This window comes from Gracilinanus agilis, chromosome 1, assembly GCF_016433145.1.
Source record: "Gracilinanus agilis isolate LMUSP501 chromosome 1, AgileGrace, whole genome shotgun sequence".
Lineage (NCBI taxonomy): Eukaryota > Metazoa > Chordata > Mammalia > Didelphimorphia > Didelphidae > Gracilinanus > Gracilinanus agilis.
The window spans coordinates 729,977,102-729,994,551 of record NC_058130.1 but is presented as its reverse complement, the minus strand read 5'-3'; positions in this window follow the sequence as shown (position 1 = coordinate 729,994,551).

The following is a 17,450-nucleotide window of genomic DNA, read 5'->3' as shown; positions in this document are numbered from 1 at the left end:
TTATGAGACTTGCTCAAGGTCATTTAGTTAATCATTAGGAGAGCTAGAATTAGCCTCCAGCTCTCCTGACTCCCTATCTGGAGTTCCCATACCACTCTCTTTTCTGGAAGAAAACACTTGATACTTAAGCAGCTTTGGGCAACCTCAGGGCATGCATATAACAAATATATGTTATTCATAATAATTAGCATGTATATTGTACTTTCAGGTTTGCAAAATGCTTTACAAATATTCTCTCATTTTATCCTCACAACAACTCTGGGAAGTAGGTGTCCCATTTAACAGATGTGGAAACTGAGACAGAGATTAAATGATTTGCCCATGGTCAGGCACCTAGTAAATGTTCGAATCTAGATTTGAACTCAGGTCTACCAGACTCCAGGTTCAGTGTGCTATAAAGTACTTTGTCACCTTGCTGCCCAAGGGAGCTTCCTGCAAACACTAGAGAAATGACTTGATGAAATGGACCATAGGATCCTACATCTAGACCTGATAGTGAACTTAGAAGTCATCTGAGTTCAATTGTCCCATTTTGCAGATGAATAAACTAAGGGTCAGAGAATTCCAGTTACTTATTCAAGGTCACACAGATAGTAAATGGAGGAGACAGGATTTGATCCCAAAGCTCTTTCTGTTGTACAACATTGCCTCTCATGGATGGTATAAGTGACAGTGGATTTCAAACTTGCAAACAAGGTATCTGCTAGTGCTCCTTGACTTTAGTGGGTTACTTTTTCCACATGGGTTGAAAGTATAATGGGATAAAGCTATTTTTAAAATTGTAGTTAAGCCATTTTTCAGTTTTGTTTAACTCTTTGTGATATCATTTGGGGTTTTCTTGACAAAGATACTGGAATGATTTTCCATTTCCTTCTCTAGTTCATTATACAGATGAGGAAACTGAGGCAGAGTTAAGTGACTTGCCCAGGTCACATCACTAGTAAGTGTCTGAGGCCAGATTTGATCTCAGGAAGATGAGTCTTCCTGACTATTTTAAAAATACATTAATTCAAAAAATATTTCCCAGACATCTCCATGTCACTGGTCACTCTCCATGGAGATCCTTCCAGCCTCCCTCCTTGGCACACTGGCTACCATCTCTGCCTATAAATACTCCACTTACCTGTTCAAGGATCAGATGCTTTCTCTGGTACAGAATCTTTTCTTCTCAGCCCCAGTTTGAAGCCATGTTTCCTAGATGTAATTTCGTGGCACTCCTATAACTCCTCCTAAGCCTTTACTTTATTCTAACCTGTATCATATGTATTTGTGGACATGGGATTGCTCCCTACCCCAGTCCTCCTCTGGCAGCTTATCATGGCTGTGGCAATAATTCTGGGTCCTCAGAGGTAAGGTCAAAAGAGCATAAGCTCTAACAGATTCTCCTAGGCTGGAAATCATGTAATCTAACAACAAGTGTTTACTAAGGGCTGAGCTAGGTGGATAAAGGGCTGCACCTGGATTCTGGAAGATATGAGTTCAAACTCTGTCCCAGTCTTTTTTTAACCCTTACCTTCTATCTTAAAATGAATACTATGTCTTGGTTCTAAAGCAGAAGAGCAGTAAGGGCTAGGAATAGAGGTTAAGTGACTTGCCCAGGGTCACACAGCTAAGAAGTATCTGAGGCCAGATTTGAACCCAAAGCCTTTCATATCTAGGCCTGGCTCTCAAACCACTGAGCCACCTAGCTGCCTTGTTCCAGTCTCTTACCAACTTCGTAATCTGGGCATTTATGAGTTACTAAATGTTTTTTCAATACCTCTCTTCTGCCTTAGAACCAGTATTGGTTCTAAGCAGGAAGAGTGGTAAGGGCTATACAGTGGGGGTTAAGTGATTTGCCCAGGGTCACACAGCTAGGAAGTATCTGAGGCCAGATTTGAACATAGGCTTGGCTCTCTATCCACTGAGCCACTGTAAAAGGTAATTTTTTGATCTCTTTGAGTTTACACTTTTGAAAGGGAATCCTTATTTTCTTTGCCTAGTTGGAGCTAACACTTTGGTTAACAATAGCTTAAGTACCCCTACTTAGTACCTCACTAGATTGTGAAGACAAGATTAACTCTCCTTTGTCTACCTTTTGATTGAACCAACAAAAGCTTGAACTAGGTGGAGGAGCTGCAAACCACTTAGAGAATTCACACCCTCAGAAACTCAATCAGCCAGGAATCTGTGAACCCTTTTGATGAATATTCACCCCTCCAGAAAGTGAGAACTGGTTCCCATAAACACCCGCCCTGGGCAATGCTAGACAATTTGGAAGCTGTGGTTGGCCCCTGTGAAAAGGGGAAGAGACAAGAAGCCACTATAAAAGGCCCTGAATTTCTGGGGCTAAAGAAGGAAGTCAGCTTCAAGAAGGAGTTGGATTTCAAGAAGAAGATTGGCTCAAGGAAGAAAGTTGGTCTCAAGAATCACCTTCAGCACGAGCCATTGTTTTGACCTGCCTCTTGGAGGGTACTTGGGTAAGTGGATAGCTGGCTTTCCCTTCCAGTCTTCTGGAGAGAGTTTGATTCCTATTGAAGGTCAACAAGTCCTGGCTGAGTCCAGCACCAGAGCATTATTTAGTTAGATAGGCTAATGTGTTCTCTACCCTTTTGTATTTCTCTACTTTCATTCTTTCCACCTCTTTTGCAAATAAAAGCTATTAAAAGTCATTTCGACTTTGAGCAATAATACTTTGAATTGGAAACCACCACTATTATTTATAATCTTTATATATTTTAGCCAACCATTAATTTCACCTTTATACCACCCAGCTGCCCCAAGTTACTAAATTTTAAAGATATCTGTTTGTACCTTTGCATATCTGCTGACTTTTGCATTCTATTCACAAATGTTAACTTGTTATTTATTTCAACTTAAAAATTTGTTATTTTTCATTATTAATAGTATCAAATAATTTAAATATAACATATAAACACATATTTGTATATTATATAATATAAATATAATAAATAAAAATATAAATGATATAAATATAGTAACACAAAATAAATAATAATGGTATTAAAAGGTAAAAAGATATGTTATATTCTACAACACCATACATGTATATTATGCATTTCTGAGTTTCTAAACTTTTTCTATGTCATCTGCCAGCCTTCCTGTGTCATCTATAGCTTCTGCAGAACTCCCTCTAAATTCCTATTTAATTTCTTATGCCAACCCACAATGTATGGAAACTGTGATGGGGGAAATTCACAGTGTGGAAAAGATTCCTATATATACAGTGATACATAATATACATTATAGTGATATATTGCAGTATGATATTATATATAGTGTATATCACTATACTATATTACTGTGATATATTCTATATTACTATATAGTAATATATTATAAATATATGATTATATAATATACTATAGTATGTTGTGATATATTATCTCTCTATGTTTCTTCATTATGGCTATGAAGCATGTCAAATAGGGGAATTGATAATAGGGAGTCACTGGAGTTTCTTGAGCAGTGGAGTCACATGGTCAGATTTGTGCTTTAGGAAAATCATTTTATCCAATGTGTGAGGACAGTTTGGAAAAGGGAGAGACTTGAAATACCAATGCCTGTTAAGAGGTTTTTATAATATTCTAGGTGATGAAAGTCTGAATGAGGGTGATGATTGTATGAGTACACACACACAAAAAGGCTAATATGACATTAAATATAAGTCAGACCTTATGTAACCTAAGGAAAATAGAAAAGGACTGTTCCTAGGTCTATAAAAGTCAAAATAATTCTCCTGCTCTCTATAGTGAGCCCCACTCTCCCTAGGAATGTATATAGTCCTCTAGACTGACAATATCATCTTAAAATTGAAGATAAACCAGGAATAAATACTTGGGGTTCCTAAAGAGTCAAGGAAGCCAAGATATCCCTCCTGAAAGCCAAACATCAATAAGAACAGAAAACATTTATGAGTCTTTTACTACTGTAGTACAGTGTAAGACACTGTGTTAGATAGCCTGGGAATACAAAGATAAAAATGAAGTTGACCCTGCCCTCAAGGAGTCAACTTTCTTTTCAGGTTATTCAGTCCTCCTGATTTCTATAGTACTACCCTGAGATTGAGCCCACCTCCAGTTTCTGTAAGGGGAAAATATTTAGGGTTATTAATGAGTCAACCTATGTCCTTGGACCTGGACAGTCCATATATGGTAAGGTCTTGTAATATAATGAAAGTAAAATTATTAAATGTAATATTAATTTTAAAAAAGAGTGTGGTTGCCATTTATAAAATTAATTCTCAAGTCAGGAGCCTGTTAGTAGCTCTTAACAATTAAGTTTTTAATAAAAATGGAGATATAGAAAAAAAGGGAAATGTAGGAAAGGGACAGAAAAATATCACCTACCTAAAATTATACCCTGAGCCAAAATCAGGAAGCCCTGTGGGGGGGGGGGGAATGGTGGAGAAAGAGAGAGAGAGAGAGAGACAGAGAGAGAAAAATCCTTACATTCCTGTACATCGTGCAACTCCTAGACTCCAGTCCCATTTGGCCCAGAAACTCTTCCTTTAAAACCAAGAATCTTGGTCAAGAATTCTTCAATTAGTCCAGAAATTCCTCTATTTTTCTTACCCTGTCACATCTACTCCTTTCGACTATTATTCTTTTTTTTAACTGTTACTTTCTGTCTTAGAATCAATACTGTGTATTGGTTCCAAGGCAGAAGAGCTGTAGGGTTAGGTAATGGAGGCTAAGTGACTTGCCCAGTGTCACGCAGCTAAGAAATATCTAAGGCCAGATTTGAACCCAAGATGTCTCATCTCTAGGCCTGGTTCTCAATCCATTAGGCCACTTAGCTGCCCCAACTATCATTCTTGAAACTACCACCTTGGCCCAGGAACTCTTCATCAGCTAGGCACTGCTAATATCTGCTGCCATCTCTGGGCTGTGTGGTTCCTTCCAGGTTCCCCTTTTAAGAAACCAAGTCTAAATCTCAGTGTGAAGTCCCACCTTCAGTTACTATCTATGTTCTCTCTTCCAGGTTTAAAAAAAATCAACATTCAGGTGCTACCTACCTCATGATAGAAATGGATTAAATGCACAGAACAGGAGACATATTTTCGGATATGGGCAGTATGGGAACTTTTAAAATTTACAATACATATTTGTTGCAAGAGTTTTGTTTTCTTTTTCCTCCTAGGGGGGAGAGTGGAAGGAAGAAAAATTTAAATTGGAAAAAAAATTTCAATTCTGAATCACTTTAAGAATAATAAAACACTTTCCTTGAAACAATTCTGTGATGTAGAGAATAGAAGTGTTATGTAGAGAATGTACTGTCCAAAAGGGGCTTAAAAAGACCTAGTTAAATTCCTCTTGCATTTCATTAAGGAGAAGAGAAGCCTTTGAAAAGGTCTTCTATGAAATGTAAAGCTTTCTGGCTCCAGGTCCTCCACTCATCCCCACTTTAATAAGTCATTAAGATGGATATAGTTAATATGGAAAATGATTTTGTCTGTCTATATTTATTTGCATCCATCTATCTCTTCAGCATTTTCACCCTTTTTAAACATCCTTAAAACTAATCCTGCCCTCTTCTCCCATTGGTGAATTTCTCTTGGTGCCTCCATTTTGAAAAGGATCGCAGGCCAGCCAAACTTCATATCCCTCTCAACTATGCTTCTAATTTTCTTAACTTCCATATCATTCCATTCTCCTCAGTGCCATCTCTATCATACTTATTTTTCCAAACCTTCTCTTAGCCCACAGTATTGAAATTCTGGTCTCCAAGGTCTTAATTGCCAGACCTTTTGATTTTCTCTGGGCTCTCATTGATCTTAGCTTAAATTAAGTTTTGGACATTGTTAATCACTTCCTCTTTTTAAACCCTCTTCTCCCTTGACTTCCATGACATTGTGCCTTCTTAGTTCTCTTTCCACCTTTTGGATCCCTCCTTTTTAGTCTCCTTTGTTGATCACCTGTATTATTCTTCCTACTGTTGGTAGACCCCAAGATTCTATCTTGGACCTCGTTCTTTCTTTATTTTGCCTTGATGTTCTTATTGGCTCCTAAGTGTTCTATTATCATCTCTGTACAAAGATGTCCCAAGCCTATATATCTATCCCTAATCTTTCTCCAGGATTCCAATCTTGTCCTGCCAACTTTCTGCTGAACATTTCTAAATGGATTTCCCATCATCATCTCAAACTCAACATAACCCCAATGCAATTTGTTATAGTCCCTGATCTATAAAATCAATTCTTCCTCCAAAAACCCCTATTTCAATTGAGAGTACCACTGCCCTTCCAGGCACCCAGGGCCCCAACCTTCCTCTATCCTTTTTTTCCCCTCACTTCTCATATTCAATCAGTTACCAAGTCTTGTTGATTCTACCTCTGCTTTCCCTCTCACATCTGTCCTCTTCTTTCTAGGGAAGCAGCCAACAGTCTAGTTCAGCCCTTTATCATCTCTCTGCATTGGACAATCACGGTAGGCTCGTATTTGGATCCCTCTGCCTTCGGTCCCTTCCCTTTTCAACCCATCTACCAGACAAATGACAAATTTATATTCCTAAAGCACAGTGACTTCTCGTCAATTCTCCCATTAGATACTCACTCCTTTGTTTAACATTTAAAGCTCTTTAAACAGTGCCTAGCAAATAAAATGCCTTAATAAATACTAATTGATTTAATTTGACTTTGCAATCAAGCTCCAGATGACTTTTCTAGACTTGATGGACACTGCTTTGGTCTACTTGCCCCATACATGACATCACATCTCTCCACTTCACTGAGAGGCTGGTAGGTGATGTAGTGGATGGAACTCTGCACCTCAGTTAGGCTTGAGTTCAAATCTAACCTCAGAGACTTACCAGTTGTGTGACTCTGAGCCAGACACAAAGTTTCTATTTGCCCCTGTAAAATTTGGGTAATAATAACATCACCTGCCTAAGGTTTTTGTGTTTTTTTTTAACCCTCAACTTCTGTGTATTGGCTCCTAGGTGGAAGAGTGGTAAGGGTGGGCTATGGGGGTCAAGTGACTTGCCCAGGGTCACACAGCTGGAAAATGTCTGAGGCCGGATTTGAACCTAGAACCTCCTGTCTCTAGGCCTGACTCTCAATCCACTGAGCTACCCAGCTGCCCCTGTCTAAGGTTATTGTGAGGATCAAGTGAGATAATATTTGTAAAGTGCTTGGCAGACCTTAAGGCATTATATAAATGCTAGCTCTTACTTGCCTTTTCATGAGATGTCATTGTGATTGGAATGCATGCCTTCCATACCTCTTCCTCCTCCTCTTTAAATCATAAAGTGTCATTCCTGCAAGAGGCCTTCATAGTTCCCAGTGCCTCCCAATTTCTTAGTATTCATTAATAACAATAACTAATGCTTTAAGATTTAGAAAGCATTTTAGCCTATCTCATATTTATATTGCATATGTTTTATATTCATTTTTCTGTGTACCTGTTGTCATTTTCACACATCTCCGTCTTTCTTAGCATAATAGGTCAACTCCTGTGCCTGGGATGTACTCCCTTCCCATCTCACCCTGTTAGAATCCCTTAGTTTCCTCTCAAGGCTCAGTTCAGGTGCCATCTCCTACAGAAAACCTTTCCTGAGGTCCTCAGCTGGTTGTTAGTGCTCCCTCTGGTCTCAGCAGTGGATGCCTTGTGGGCATGGTGGAGCTGGCCTCCATTCAAGTCCTGCCTCTGACACATACTAGTTATATAACCAGTAAAGTAATTTAAACTCCCAATGCTCCATGCCAGAGGCAACTAACTCATAACCCACCAAAGTAAGCAACAGCAAAACCCCGGAGTGTAACCCAAACAGGTTTAAATATCATCGGGAAATGTTTAACAATATTGGTTTAAAAATACAATGCAACATAGATAATGTTAATTTGTTGTTTTCTAAGTCAGCATATAACCTGTAAGGATCCACTTCTATTTCAGTTTGGCACTCCTTTCCACCCAACTCTGAGATTATAGGGTGCTAGAGAGGTGCTGTTTCTCCTAATTCAGGAGTTCCCAATAATGTCAATGGAATAACAAGTCTAATCTATGCTAATGAAGTAATAATAGCTAGCATTTATATAGAACCTACTATGTGCCAGGTACTTTGCAAATATTATCTCATCTGATCCTCACAAGAAAGAGATAGGTGTTATTATGATATCCATTTTGCAGATAGGAAAATTGAGGCAGACAGGTTAAGTGACTTGTCCAGGGTCACTCTGCCATTATGTGTCTGAGGTTGGATTTGAATTCAGGTCTTCCTGACTCCAGGCCCTAGGATTTATCTACTATAGCATCCAAAGTACTATGTATTCTCTGTATTCTCTACTAAGTAGAATGAAAACTCTTTGAGAGAAAGGATTTTCTTTTCTATTTTCCTTCCTTCCTTCCTTCCTTCCTTCCTTCCTTCCTTCCTTCCTTCCTTCCTCCCATTTTCTTCTCTCTCTATTTCATCCTAGCATAGTACCTGGTATAAAGAACAATATAAAACTTGTCATTCAATTTAATTGTTGAGAGCTGAAGATAAATGTAGTAGCAATATGGGCCATCAGTACAAAGGGGAGGCTGAGGTTAAAAGGCCCATCAGGAAGGGCACAAAGATCAGGTAAGGATTCTTCAGGGGAGGCTAGCATCCAGCTGCATTTGGATTGAGAAGAATTGGCTAGGATGAAAAGCCAGAGCCTGCTGGGTTATGAGAATGCCCCAAGACTGTGAATGGAGAAAGGCCAGAGAGCCAGCTTGGCTAGCACTTGGGAAGGAAAACTGAGATCTGACCCCCCAATCCTGCACTGGGGGGGGGGGTTGGCCAGATAAGTCAAGCCCACGGATCGAAGGATTAAGTGAACCCTCTGTTCTCCAAAGAGGATCAAGTGGTCAAAAGAAGGAACACAGCACCTGCTCATACTTGGGGTGGGGTGATAAGGAGAGGAGACTGCCAGGCAGAAGGAAGTAACTGGAAGTAACAATTTCCTGTGTCCTGATTTCTTATGAAAGGAGAGGAAGAAATCCAATTGTCTCCTCAGCTTCACACCAACCCCAGTATCCCCTAAATCCCTTCCTCTTTTTCTCTCCTCAGAATATCTGTTAAGTCCTTTTCTCTGCAAGACTCCTAAATAATATTAGCTCACACTTAATCAGAGTCCTAAATGATGGCATGATGGCTGAGCTAGGAAGGGCCTATAGGACACAAAATGACAGCTCAGAGGGAGTTAGGTCTGAGAGTGTTAGATCTGGGAGGGACCATATCTAAGTCCAGCCCCTTTATTTTGCATAGGGGGAAACTAATTTCCCAGAGAGATTAAGATTGCTTAGGGTCTCTGTCTCTGTCTGTCTCTCTGTCTGTCTGTCTGTCTGTCTGCCTGCCTGCCTGCCTGTCTGTCTCTGTCTGTCTGTCTGTCTGTCTGTCTGTCTCTCTCTCTCTCTCTCACACACACACACACACACACACACACACACACACGCACACTCACGAAACCAAGAGAAGTATTTAAATAAGAAAAGCCAATAGGTTATGGGGAGAGGTATGATGCTAGGAGAAAAGATACTAGGTTTTTGTAAGGGAGGGAGGGAAAAGATATTTCCTAGCCTTCACATAGAGATTGAGTGGCAAACCTGAGATTTGAACTAAGGTTTCCTGACTCTACCACATTCTCTCCATATCCACCTATGCCGGCTCTGTTTGAAGTCTTTGCAGTTTGTAAAGGGCATTTCTTAACCAACTGGTGAGGTCAGAAGAGCTAAGATTGTTCTTATTTATCTGAGGTCCAGAGAAAGGAAATTGCTGGTGCAGTCACAAGAGTAATCAGTAGCAGAGCTGGCAGTAGGATCCAGGCTCCTGACCCTCAGTACAGAGCCCTTTCCCTTGCACCTGGCCTCACTCTCAGTTTTAAATGTCCAGACTGGACTAAGGAAGAAGAGAGGAGAGGGGACCATAGAGGTGGCCTTGAGGCAGAATTGGCTGGCGGAGTTCTGAAAGAATGCCTCAGGGATTTCTCTGAGAAGGGGGAACAGAGCTCCCGGCTTTAGTGGAATCAAGGACAGGGGAACATATTCCAGCTCTGACCCAAACTAGCAGCTTGATGTTAGGCAGTCTGATCGCGACATCTCGATTCTGAGCCTCAGTTTCCCCATGTGTAGGATGTGAGATGTAGATGACCCAGGGACTCTCTTCCTTTTAAAATCATACAGTTCGTAAGGATGATTGACTGGTGTCTTTGGAAAGAGAAGGAAAAAGCAGATCAAAAGTTAAACTGTCCCTAGAAAGTGGGCGGGGTCGGGGGTGGGCAACTGACAAGATGGGCGGGGGCAGATGATGGGGGGGGGGCCGGAGCTGACAGCTGGGGCGGAGCAGCCTGAGCCGGGCCCATCATGTGAATTTCCACATGTTACATTGGCCACCTCTGCTACGGGAAAGTAGGTTAGCAGAGTCCTGGAGCCGAGCCGGCCCGGGTCAGGCCGGGCAGGGAGGGAAGAGGTGGGGGACGCTGGAGCGACAGTCCAGGAGCCCGGAGCAAGCCAGAGGGCCAACCGTGCGCCCCGGCCCAGCTATCTACCCAGCAGTTCGTCCCTAAGAGTCCATTCTCCAGAAGGGGCGGTAAGCGGCCAGCCCGCAGCATGAGAGGTAGGGAGGCTGGCCCGCGGGAAGGTCTGCTACGTGGGGAGGGCGGGGGACAGCTATGGGAGACCCCCTCCTCAAAGCTCACCCTCCCCATAGCCTTGCTGGGCCCGGTGTTGGGCCCGGGAAAGAGAGCGAAAGGAGGAAACGAAGGGAAAGAAGAGAGAGAAAGGAGGGGTAAGAGAGAAGGAAAGAAGGAAAGAGAAGATTGAAAGAAAAGGGAGAGGGAGGAAAGAGAAGAGAGAGAGGGGAGGGAGAGGAAAGAAGAGAGTAGGAGAAAGAGATAAGGAGAGAGAAATAAAGGAGGAAAAGAAAAAGAGAAACAAGGAGAAAGGGAGGGAAGAGTAAGAAACGAGAATGGAGCAGAAGAAAGAGAGAGAAAAGGGGAAAATAAGGAGGAGAGAGTTCATGGAAGGGAGAGGAAATGAGGGAGGTAGAGATGGGAGGAGTGAGTGAGAGAAAGGAGCGAGAAAGAGAAATAAAGCGGATGAAGAAGAAAGAAAAGGAAATCAGGGAAGGAGGAAAGGAAATATGGGAAAGGTGAGGAAATAGGGGATCAAGAGGGAGAGGAGGGAAAGGGTGAGAGAGGGAGGAAGGGAAAGGAAACGGGGAGGAAGAAGAGGGAGAGAAAAGGGAGGAAGAAATATAGAAGAAAGAAGAGAAAAAGGATGGGGAGGGAGAAAGAAGGAAACAGTAAGAAAATGGAGAAGGATAGGGGATGAGGAGAGGGTAGAGAGAAATTGAGAGGAAAAGACTGAGACAGGGAGGAAGAGTAGAGAGGCAGAGTGTGCCTGACAATCAGTGACAAGCAAATAGCCTCTGACATTCTCTTCTCTCTCCCCTGCCCTCGCTCTGGCCTGGGACCCTCAGAATGTACTGGGCCAGCCCGAAGGAGAAAGCCAGCTCTCAGAAAAAAATATTTTCCACTGCTCAAGTTGTTTGTTGCTAGGAGGGGTTTCCAGTTTCCTCACCCTCTGCGTGCCCAGGCGGGAAGTGCGGACGTGGGACCTGGGTCCCTCCCATTCAGACTGTCTTCCCCCTCCCTTGCCCTCTGTTCCCTGCCCCTCTGGTTAGTGCTCTCCCCAATTTCCCCAGCTCCCCTTTCCATTATTCCCTTCTATCGATTTGCTACCTGCCTGGATCCTTGTGCTTGGATGCCTGATCTTTCATCTCATGTCCTGTCTTCCCCTCCCCCTTCAGCTTTTCCCTTTCTGGCTTCCTTCTACTATTTGTCACTTCTCTTCCTCCTTGTACTCCCCCATCCAGTCTTCTCTCTTCCTCCTCCTCTCTCCTATTTCCTCCCCCTTTCTCTTCTATTCCCTACCTGTGTCTTTCCTCCATCCTCTTTCTTTCTTTTCCCCATCTATTTTCTTTCACAACCCCTACCCATGTCATCCTCTTCCCATCTCTCTCCCCATGCCCTACTCTCTTCTCTTTTTCTATGCTCTCTTCTTCCTCTCTTCCTCATGCCCTCTCTCTCTTATCTCTCTCCCCATGTTCTCTCCTTCTTCCTCTTCCCTCTATTAGTCCTTTTCTCCCATTCTTCCTCCTTGTTCTGTTCTCTATCCTTACCTCCCTTCTCCTTTCTCTCTTTCTTTCTTACTCCTTCCTTTCCCTCACTCCATTTTTTCCATATTCTTTACTTTCTTTCCCAATCACTTTCTCTTGGAGCCTTTCCTGTCCCCCTTCTTCTCTCTATGACAATGATGTCTCTGTTCCTAAATATCTCCTTGTACTGGACCTGGACCTCCTCTTTCATTGATTTCACTCTCCTTGTTTCATAGATATGTCTTTTTCCTTATTAGAATATAACCCCCCTGAGAGCAGCACCTTTGTCAAAGCTCTTTCTGTACCTCTAGCATGAGATGTATAAATGTGGTTTGAATTGACTATTTATTGAGGGGTAAACTTCCTGGCAATGGGAAGCCCTGAGTAGCCAGAGACTTCCCTTAAGGGCAGTAGGCTCTCACCCCAGGCAATGTCTATCTTTTTGTCTCTTTTATTTTTGGGTGAGGAGGGTAAGGAAAAAGCTAGAATACTCTATTCAGTTCTTTCTCTTCCACTAACTAGCTGTGCGACCTTGCACAAGTCATTTCTCTCCTTTAAGACTCAGTTTCCTCATCTATAAAATGAGGTAAGGAGGTAGACTAGATAATTTCTGGGGGACAGAGGGTTTCTTAACCTTTTCAGTGTCTTGGATCCCTCTGACAATATGGTGAAGTCTAGGGATCCCGTCTCAGAATAATGCTTTTTAATAGATAAAATAAAACACATAGGATTGCAAAGGAAACTCAAAGTTAGTGAAAATAAAGATGTGAACCAGAAGAGCCAGCAAGCTTTCCTCAACTCCTTCTTCACATAGGCAAGAAACACTGAGTAATCAGTCTCAATGAAGAGAGTTTTATGCAAATGATCTTTGAGCCAGGGGTTACAGATGTTATTTTTTTTTCCATCCAAGTTCATGGACCTCTTGAAATCTATCCATGGAATCCAGGTTAACAACCCCTGCACTCAGGCGGCTTTCTAGTTCTCTATCGTAGGGTCCTGTGACTGAGCACATCTTCATCCTTCCCTCCTTTTCTCCTACAAGGGTCTGAAGCGATGAGCCCTGGTTTTCTTTCCTACCCAGGGCCATTCAGTCAAGGTACCCAGGAAGCCAGGGCATGCAACCTAAACTCTTTCTAGGCTTGGTCCTTCTGGGCCCCATCCAACTCATTACCTCCTGGGTAAGAGTGTTGATGTCTGGGGATAGGTAGCTCAGTGGATTGAGAGCCAGGTCTAGAGAAGGGAGGTCCTGGGTTCAAATTTGGCCTCAGACACTTCTTAGCTGTGTGACCCTGGGCAAGTCACATAACCCCCATTACTTAGCCCTTACTGCTCTTCTATCTTGAAACCAATATAGTATTGATTCTAAGATGGAAGATGAGGGGTAAAAAAAAAAAAGAGTGAAGATGTCCCCAGGAAAGGATAACAAATAGGCAGGCAGATGGCTGAATAGGAAGCCTCCTCTCACCTCGGTCTCTTCTTCCTATACTACACCACATACATGCATGCTCTCCACATTGGGCTCACTCTCAGAACACATACTACCTACCTGGACACACATACTCAGTGCTCTTCAGTTTGGGCTGTCTTCTTGTGGAAAGCATTTGGAAGCCCACAACATCTGACTGAGGGTCCACATTAAAAACCAACTCCAAGCTGGCAGCTAGAGAGCCTGGCCTGGAGATGGGAGGTCCTGGGTTCAAATTTGACCTCAGACACATCCTAGCTGGTTGACCCTGGGCAAGTCACTTAACCCCCACTGCCAAGCCATTACCACTCTTCTGCCTTGGATACGATGTACAGTTAACAGGTTTGATTCTAAGACAGAAGGGAAGGGTGCAAAAAAAAAAAAAGTCAGATTTGACCGGACTGACCAACAGGGGGAGGCACTTGGATGTTCACTCTGTCCTGAAATCCTTCCCTGGTAGTGACTCTCAGCTGCTTTCTTTCCTTCCACTCCCACCCCAATCAGCCCCTTTGGATTGAGCCTGCCATCACCAGCCGGGGCAGTCTGGCCCTCCCCTCCAGCTTCCTCCAGCTCTCTAATCCTGTTGGCTTTACTGACCTCCTGGGGGCCTCTGGCAGAACCAGGCAGAGAGGGGCTCAGCAGCCACAGATCCCAAAGCATGGCCTAGTGACCTATTTCTGTCGCTGAGGAATAGAACAAAACAGGGCTGCAGAGGGACCAGCTCGGGTGGGGGCCAATGAGGAACGACGAGGACTTGCCCATGAGTGTGGCTAGAAGCTAGACAGGATGAGGGGCTTGTTGTCTGGGAAATGGAAGCTTGGGGATAGGAGGGAACAAATGCAGCCACATCTGGCAGGATGAGTTTTCTGGATGGATGAAGTCTGGGGAGATATTTTGGAGAGGAGTTTTGTCCTCCTGACAGCTAGGTATTGGCTCCCAGCTGTGTTTCCTATTAACAATAGAATTTGTGAGCTCCTTGAGGGCAGTGATTGTTTTCATTTTTGTCTTTGTGTTTCCAGTGCCTATCATTAGGCCTAGCAGGCAGTTTTGGATGAATGACTGAATGCTCTGTTCTTATTCATTCATTGAAGAAAAATTCATTCACAAGGTAGCAGGGTAGCACAGTGGATAGAACACCAGACCTGGATTTAGAAGGAACCGAGATCGAATATGACCTCCAATGCTTCCTAGCTTTTTTACCTTGGGCAAGTTATTTAACCTAATTGCCTAGCTCTCACAGTTCTTCTGTCTTAGAATTGATACTAAGATACGAGGTAAGGATTTATTTAAACAAAAAAAAGAAGAAAGAAAAATAATTATGGACATCTCTTTCAACCTTCCTTCTCTTCCCTAGAATTTATGACTCCTAATCTAGCTTCCTTGGGGATGAGAAAGATGAGAAAATTGGCAACCTCTTCCTTTTCCCTCTTAATTGGTCAAGGGTCTTTATTTTTGTGTCATAGACCCCTTAGGTGAGCTGATGAAGCCTATGGATCTCTTCTCAGAATCCTGTTTTTAAATGTAGAAAATAAAATAGGTTATCAAGAAAACCAATAACTAATAACTATTGAAATTGTTATCAAAATATTGGGGTGTTTTATGTAAACTAACTCCAGGTTAGGACATGAAATTTATTTCAAAGGAACAATAAGAGTAGCTATGTTAAATATTGAGGAAATCTCTACTCCTCTTAGTAGTTAGTGTCAACTGTTTCAATGGTCTTTACTAGTTCTGACATTCTATATTCTAAGGATCCTTCCAGTTCTGACATTATGTTCTAAGGACCCTCCCAGCTCTGACATTCTCTGTTCTAAGCTCCCTCCCAGCTGTGACATTCTCTGTTCTAAGGGCCCTCCCAGCTCTGACATTCTCTGTTCTAAGGACCCTTCCAGACAGTCCTTTAGTAAATAAGCATTTATTACACACCTATGACATGCCAGTCACTGTGCCATCCTGCCTTTCCTCCCAACTAAAGGGCAACAGTTATACATAAAAGCTGACCCTAGCACTTTAAGAAAAATGCTTTCCTTGAGGTAGATTGTGTCAATATTATTATTTCCATTTTATAGATAAGGAGTTTGAAGTTAGGGAAGGAATATAACCTGGTTACAATCATGGGCCCAAACCCAGGTCTTTTTTATTTCTATTTCTATTTTGAATATTTTCCCCTAGTTACATATTTCATGATCTTTCCGCTCCCCCAAACCCCCCTAACCCCCCTTAGCCAATGCACAATTCCACTGGCAAACCCAAGTCTTTCGACTCCAGGTCCACCACTTTTATAATGCCAAGTTGCCTGTCTAAGCCTTCTCTCTCTCTCTCTCTCTCTCTCTCTCTCTCTCTCTCTCTCTCTCTCTCTGTCTCTCATCTTTCTCTACCAGTTCCAGATCTCTCTAGGCCACTGTCTCCTTCTTGCTCTGAGTGTCCTTGAGCAGTTCCACTTCCACAATATTCTTTCATTTTTCTTCCTTCTCAAGACTTTTTAAAAAATGGTTTTAAAATGTTTTAAATGAACAGAAATCTGTTTTCTTCCCCCTCCTACCTCTGACCCCTTTATTAAAAAAAAAAAAAAGATAAATGCGTACTTTTCATTTTGAAATCTGAATCTATCATTTCTGTCAGGAGGTGGGTGACTTCTTGCTTCATCATCAGTTCTGGGAAATGTGGATGGACATTTCATTGATCGTAGTTCTCAAAATTATTTTTACAGCATTATAATTATTGTATTATTCTCCTGATTCTACTCATTTTGTTCTTCACAACTTTATAAAAGTCTTCAAAATGGGTTCAATTTTATAATATGAATATTGTTTTTAATAAGTTTTTAAAGTTTGAAGTTGCCCTAAGACTTTTGGACACCTTTGGGTTCTAAACTGTTCTTCTGGTTCTCTTTATTTTCCTCTTCTTCAGTTCATACAAGTCATTCCTTGATCTCTTTGAAACCATCTTTTTCCTCACTGATTCCAGCAAATCATATACCACAATGTGTTCAACCATTTCCCAATTGGTGGGTACCCTATCCCCATCCCCTTAGTTTTCAGCTGTTTGCCAACATGGTCATACGATGAACATTTATTAGACACCTACTAGGTGTCTTTGTTAGTTTATGGTATTAAAAGGGCAAAAAAGGAACCATCCCTGCCCTCAAGGAGGTGACAGTCTGCTGAGGGGAGTCAACAGTGGAAGTGGATAAGGAAATCTCAGTAGTTTTAGGGACAGAGGAGAGGGCACTAGTTACTGGGGGAGATCAAGTGAGGAGGTAGCCCTTGAGCTGAGCCTTGAGGGAAACCTGAGAATGGAGGAGGTAGAGGTGAGAATGGAAAACGGTCCCTAAGAAGGAAACCAAGAATCATTGATGTCTAATCAAGATGGTGCGGATCAACCTTTTGGAGACCTTTTGGATAATAGCACACAGATATTCACCCAAATGCTCATGTTCAACCACATGGGCCCAGATCCATGTGTGTCATCTATACAGGCATTTTTAAATGAACAGAAATCTGTTTTCTCTCCTCTTCTACCTTTGACCCCTTTATGAAAAAAAAAAAAAGATAAATACGTACTTTTCATTTTGAAATCTGAATCTATCATTTTTGTCAGGAGGTGGGTGACTTCTTGCTTCATCATCAGTTCTGGTGGATGGACATTTCATTGATCATAGTTCTCAAAATTCTTTTTACACTATAATAATTATTGTATAAATTAGATGGGTGCTCACCTGGATGTATAAGACTTCCTCAGGTTGTAGGTTACATTTATAAAGCCTTGCCATCCATTGTGGGGCAGCTAGGTGGAGCACTAGATAAGGGTCTGGAGTCAGGAAGGCTCCTCAACTTCTGAATTCAAATCTGTTCTTGGCTATTTCCTA